This window comes from Desmodus rotundus, chromosome 8 (assembly GCF_022682495.2).
Source record: "Desmodus rotundus isolate HL8 chromosome 8, HLdesRot8A.1, whole genome shotgun sequence".
Classification (NCBI taxonomy): domain Eukaryota; kingdom Metazoa; phylum Chordata; class Mammalia; order Chiroptera; family Phyllostomidae; genus Desmodus; species Desmodus rotundus.
Window position 1 is genome coordinate 96684 of NC_071394.1, and position 6569 is coordinate 103252.

Here is a 6569-nt window from a genome sequence, read left to right on the forward strand (position 1 = left end):
ATCGGTTGTGGAAATGCAATCAAGAGAAGTCCCCTTCCACCCCACTTAACTTCTGCAGAACCCAAACGTCAACGCAATTAACGTAACCAAGCTGGTGCAAATAATTTTTGAAAGCTGATTCAGACACTTTGAGTATGCCCCCTGTCTCCCCCGTGCTGTAATGTGATCTGTCCTCAGTTAAAGTCTGCCCTGCGTGGCTCTCCACTGCACCTGGTCTGCCTACCCGCGGGGCAGCTGCACGCGAGAAATCTCCCGCGTGACACTTGGCAATCCACTTCTGACACATTCCGTCAGTCACATCACCTTCTCCATACACACCACAAACCTTTTTTTGCCATACAGTTTCGTTTGCACCTTTCTGGAAATGACAAATTCTAATGTACCAAAAATGTTATGTTCATCCATCTTCAGTGTGAAAATGGCCACACAAATATTCACCAGTTTTGATGAGTTTTTTTAATGCAAGCAGGTATGACAGGTGTCACAACAGAGTCTTTAAAAATGGTATCCAATGACTTTAATGACAAGTATGCGGGACCGGAGTCACATGACAGGCGGGGGTGGGAGCGGAATGAAATGACTTTGTGGCCTGCCGAGGTCCAGCCGCAGCAGAGTCCAGGGGGTCCCGAAGGTGCTATGAGGCGTCGGCGATGGGAGACAGACGACATCACGCCTCAGAGGACAGTGAAGCTCTGTTCCGTTTATTGCAAGCACAAATGGATGTTTATATTTTCTTTTTTGGCATAGATTAACATTTGCAAGTGTATAGCATGATCAGTTAAGCAGAAACATCAATACAAAGGTAACCAGGAAAAGTACAAAAGTTTCTATGGATTTAAATATATTAAACAAGGATTGTTTTGGCCAAAGTTTCCATAGATTCAGTTATAGTGAACAAAGATTATTTTAACTAGGAGAGTCATAAATCAGACAATTAGACATTTTCAGAAATTGTTCATAGGGCAAAAGTATACGGTAGATTGAGCAGAGGCAATAAGGCTTATATGATATCTAACTTAGCTATCTATCTTTTCTGTCTAAAATGTTTCTCTGTGTACTATAAACTTTAGCTTCATAGTAACTATTTCTGTATACCTAATAGCTAACCAGCTTTTCTTATTTCTATGCCTGTCTAATTGATATATATTCCTATTCAAGATAAAGGAGGGGGTGTTACTCTAACGACTTTTAGACATTCAGGGGCTTGTTGACTAGAAACGTATTGGTCTGATTATATCCTGCTTGTGTCAGCTGCTGGTCAGTTCTAAGAATGGTGATCATTTCCAGGAGGTTCCAGATGATTAAAGCAGTAAAAATGCAGATTCCATTAAAGAGAAAGAACAAGATCACACGCAAATCCCAAGTAATGCCACGTCCTCCGGGCCAGGATACGCTTCTTTGAAGACATATCCCCCATGTCTGGACTTTGTCAAACAACATGGTTGACCGTACTGGAACTGGACGTGGCATCTCCCCCTTTTTTATTTTTCAGGATAAAGGTGCGAAGATCAAGAGACGTCTTCCTGACAGTAGAGAGGATTATTCGGAAGATGACTGGAAAGATAAAAATGAGAATTAGAATAATGAGTCCGGTCACTGCAATATGAATTAAATTGGACCACCACATAGTGGGATTAACAGAATCCTGGATAGATTTCCAAATTCTTTCTGCTATCTCAGACCCTGGGGTGGTTAGATGGGCATGACTAATATCTCTAATATTCTGCTGAAGTTGGGAAAGATCAGGAGCTAGGGAAGTATCATGCCATATTCCTTGTAAGTGGGCTTTGACCTTGTCCTAGGGATCAGAACTATTATTATAAGGGTAAGGAGTTACACAAATCCACTTGAAACCTGCATGACACTTAGTGGTCATCTGGGTCTTAATACTTTGAATCTGATTACCTAAATAAATGACTGTGTCTTCTAAAGCATTAACTCTAGTTTCTAACTTCTTATCTATTTTTTCTTGCAAAATTAGTGCTAAGGAAATATTATGAGATAGTTGGTTAACATGACTAGCAGTATGAATTTCCTGAACTAAAGCTGTTGTTGAGAGAGTTAGTGAACTTATTATACTAATTAAAGCAGTAATTCCTAAAATTAAAGCTGCAATAAACCTCTTAGGCCTAATCAAAGCATCTAACTTTTGCAGAATATACAATCCTGTGTCCTCGTACCAATCCCCTTTCAAGGTAACAGGCAATAACACATGTGGTGGTTGGTGGACAATAAGAAAAGTTGTCTGATTCTTAGGCAGTCCTGCATCAATGCAATTAGTTAAAATACAATGCTCACAGCGAATATGGAAAGAAGTATTATGCTTAGTAATATTAGGTTTCCCTACTAAAATTGCATGGGGAGTATTCACACAGGCTCGTACCGCATAGATTTCTGTGGTATTCTTAGAAGGCCTATTAAAAAGAATCATATCAGTTGCTGCAACAAGTCTATATAAATCTGGGTACAAGATTGTTCTATTATGATTAGAAGAGATGCTCTGGAAAATAGGAGAAACCCAGCCAGTAGAAAACTATCGGCTGAGAGTTTCCTGGGGAGTAAAAATATTAGTTCCATTAATGAAAAATCTCCCCGTATTTTTGAGCAAATATCCAGTATAATTATGATTAGGAGAGGATACTGAGAAATCATATATGGTCAAGTCAGTATCTCGAGGTGAGTGGGTAATCACTGCATGGGGAAACCCGCAATCTAACCATTTCGGAAATCCAGAAAGCTTATTAATACTTTTCCAATATATATCTTTTTCTGAATACTTTTGCTGACATGACTCTAAAAGGAGAGAAAAATTTGTCAAATTTTTAATAGTATCATTATAGGAATGATATCCTAGAGAGACTATATTAAGAGCCCAAATAGATCTCTTGTTGTTTTTCATTGGAGAATCAGTAATATAAGTCCTATAATTAATAGGTAAGCACCCTGGAGGGGGAACTCCTTGGGTGACGAAACACAAAGGAGCATCATCACTATAGCCCTCAAAAGTAAAATTCTGGATCTGTCTATGTTGAATGAAGGAGTCCAGAACACCTCCAAGGAGATCAGAATTATTAGTATAAACCTTGAGGTGTTGTTCTCCCCAGGGTGTGGGATGAAAAAGGGGAGGATTAGGCATATATGCCCAATAAGATTGATTAGCCTCAATAGTAACTATCTTAGCAGATAGTAGAGCGACCATAGCAAGAAAAATAGCTTCAGGGGTCGGGTGATGGCCACCTAAAGTAACAACTTTAGTGGCTTTAGATGTCAGCTTCTTGATTTGTCCTCACGTAGGAAGCTCAGCCCTCTGGGTGGTTTTTGCCTGGGGTGTAATGAGCTGCTGAGTAGAAGATGAGAGATGAAGCTTCGCAACTTCCAGAATCAGCGAATCTGGCCCATCCTTTTCTAGGTGTCGATCAGGAACTGGGTACAGGAGTGGAGGCATCCTTTGCTTCTGGTGTAGGTGGGATGAGCCGAACCGGGATTCAAATGGGGGCATCTGCATCCTGAGGGAAGACACAAGCATACCCTCGCCCCGATGTTAATAACACATCAGGACCTTTCCACTGTCCTGTTAGTAAATCTTTCTATTTAACCATTACCTGTATGTAGGCTGGCGAGGCCTCTAGGCAAGTTTTTATAAAATCTCTAATAGTACCAGTTCTTCTAACAGGCCTTAATAAGTCTTGGCACGTAGGGTTAGCATTTTTAAAGGCTAATTGTTTTAAAATTAATGCAGCAGCCTCAGGGTTAGTAATGGCTTTAGATACATTGTCCTCCAATTTAGCTAAAAATTCCTCATAAGACTCTTCTGGGCCCTGCTTTATGTTGCCTAAGAAAGTTGTTTTGATATCTGAAGCCGGAAGCTGCCGCCAAGCTGTGACTGCTAATTTCAAAAACTCTTTTAAGGCCGCCTTTGGCAGGTGTAGCTGAGCCTGCGGTGAGTAAAATTCATCAGAGCCTGTCGGCATAGAAAGTGTTATTTTGTCTTGTGACTTCTTAAATAAACCTCTTTGTGCGACCTGTTTAGCTCTATCTTCATAATCAGCCTTCCATAGTAAATATTGTCCAGCAGATAGACATGGTTTTGCTGTCTGTTGCCAATCAAAGGGTGTCATCCACTCACTAGCAATAGAATCTACTAATTGCATGGTGTAAGGAGAGGTACGGCCAAATTCTTTGACAGCCAATTTCAATTCTTTTACTAACTTGAATGGCAGTGGTTCTCATACAGGAGCTTCCTCAGAAGAGGATCCCCAAATCACTGGGAAGCATCCTAAATTTTTTCCCTGTTCTCTAGCCTGCTTTATGGCTCCTAGAAAACCTACTTTAGTTGGTACTTGTCTAATCTTTCTTCTATTATCTTTCCTTGGTGGGGCGGAAGCTCTTACAGCAAAGTTAAAAGGACTAAGATCATCATTATGATATGGTGCTGCTGCCTCATCTAGTTCAGCCTGATAGTCGGGAGGCAGAATATCATCCTTTTCTTCCTCCTCTTCCTCCTCCTCGGATTCCTCAGGATCCTCTTTGTTCTCCGCTGTCAGTGGAGGAGCGGGGGCAGTGATACTAGCAGGGGCATAGATTCCTCTGTAACTTGTTTTGCTAAACAAACAGCCTCATGGATGGGGTCAAAGCTGTCTTTTAAAACATTCCATAGAGAGAATGCATCTATTGGGACCTTTTCTGGCCCGTGAAGAGTATAATAAGTTTTCATATCTCGCCCTAACTTCTGCCATGTTTCTAAATTCACTGATCCCTCTTCCGGGAACCAGGGCGCACATTCCTGAACAAAATGAAAAAATTCTCTAAATTGCTTAGTTGCTACATTAATTCCTCTTTTTCTTAACATATGCTTAGTGATATCTATGAACAGTCCTCTTTCTATTGACTCAGTGTGTCCCATAGCCTCAACTCTTAAATGCTGAATGAATTCAATTACAGAGCCCTCTTTCTTTCTCTGGACTCTGTATGGCACCTAGCTTCTTAAAAAGTTTTCAATTTCAATACCGAGCCCTCTTTCTTTAGGCTCAGTATGGCTCAAAACTTCTGAAAAAGGTTTTTAATTACTAAATGACTTCAGTACAGAGCCTCTCCTTTTCTCTGGACTCTATGTCCTATGATTACTCGCCCTCCTTACCTAGCCTATTCCACTAGGGGGTCTGCAGCACCCGTACGGCGAGATCCTAGCCTCACTGAACTTTGGGGGGGCTTACCTTCAGGTCCCTGTTTCAGGCGCCAGTTGCCTCGGTCCAGCCGCAGCAGAGTCCAGGGGGTCCCGAAGGTGCTATGAGGCGTCGGCGATGGGAGACAGACGACATCACGCCTCAGAGGACAGTGAAGCTCTGTTCCGTTTATTGCAAGCACAAATGGATGTTTATATTTTCTTTTTTGGCATAGATTAACATTTGCAAGTGTATAGCATGATCAGTTAAGCAGAAACATCAATACAAAGGTAACCAGGAAAAGTACAAAAGTTTCTATGGATTTAAATATATTAAACAAGGACTGTTTCGACCAAAGTTTGTATAGATTCAGTTATAGTGAACAAAGATTATTTTAACCAGGAGAGTTATAAATCAGATGATTACACATTTTCAGAAATTGTTCATAGGGCAAAAGTATACAGTAGATTGAGCAGAGGCAATAAGGCCTTTGTGGTATCTAACTTAGCTATCTATCTTTTCTGTCTAAAATGTTTCTCTGTGTACTATAAACTTTAACTTCATAGTAACTGTTTCTATATGCTTAGTAGCTAACCAGCTTTTCTTATTTCTATGGCTGTCTAATTTAACTTCATAGTAACTGTTTCTATATGCTCAATAGCTAACCAGCTCTTCTTATTTCTATGGCTGTCTAATTGATATATATTCTTATTCAAGGTAAAGGAGGGGCTGTTACTCTAACGGCTTTTAGACATTCAGGGACTTGTTGACTAGAGACGTATTGGTCTGATTATATCCTGCTTGTGTCAGCTGCTGGTCAGTTCTAAGAATGGTGATCATTTCCAGGAGGTTCCAGATGATTAAAGCAGTAAAAATGCAGATTCCATTAAAGAGAAAGAACAAGATCACACGCAAATCCCAAGTAATGCCATGTCCTCCGGGCCAGGATACGCTTCTTTGAAGACATATTCCCCATGTCTGGACTTTGTCAAACAACATGGTTGACTGTACTGGAACTGGACGTGGCAGTGGCCAAGCCAATTTAAAGCAATATTCAACCAGCATTGCAGCATCGAAATCCTATATAACATGTTTTTTGAACTCATAGCACTTAAACTGGCATTCACTGAGAATGGATGACTAGAAAGTTCTGTCCTTCAGAACTTATGAAATGGACTCCTACAGAACCTCTGAAGTGAACCACCATTGGAATTGCAAAATAAATTGACCTGAATCGTAGTGAACATGCTCTGTACCAAAACTTGAGAAAGAAGTCTTCACCCTTCTATGCTCCGGTTAGAAACAGAAGCTGGAATGTACACATTGTGCACCCTTACGAGGGACCTGAAGTACTAAACAGAGTCCAGGCAAAGTGGAGGAAATGAGCCTGTAGACACGTCCGGAAGG

At 40.7% G+C, this 6569-nt stretch overlaps 1 long non-coding RNA gene across 2 annotated transcripts; it reads right to left on the reverse strand.

Moving 5' to 3' along the window:
- Positions 1 to 492: 492 nt before the first annotated feature.
- Positions 493 to 5665, reverse strand: LOC123477852 (uncharacterized). 2 transcript variants are annotated; one of them, XR_006652866.2, is made up of 3 exons: positions 5214 to 5665; positions 3238 to 3506; positions 493 to 1554 (listed from the first exon to the last, which is right to left on the reverse strand). It is a non-coding gene; the product is annotated as an uncharacterized lncRNA (long non-coding RNA). The 2 variants fall into 2 exon arrangements; XR_006652865.2 differs by having other exon boundaries at positions 494 to 1554; positions 3291 to 3506.
- Positions 5666 to 6569: the final 904 nt, after the last annotated feature.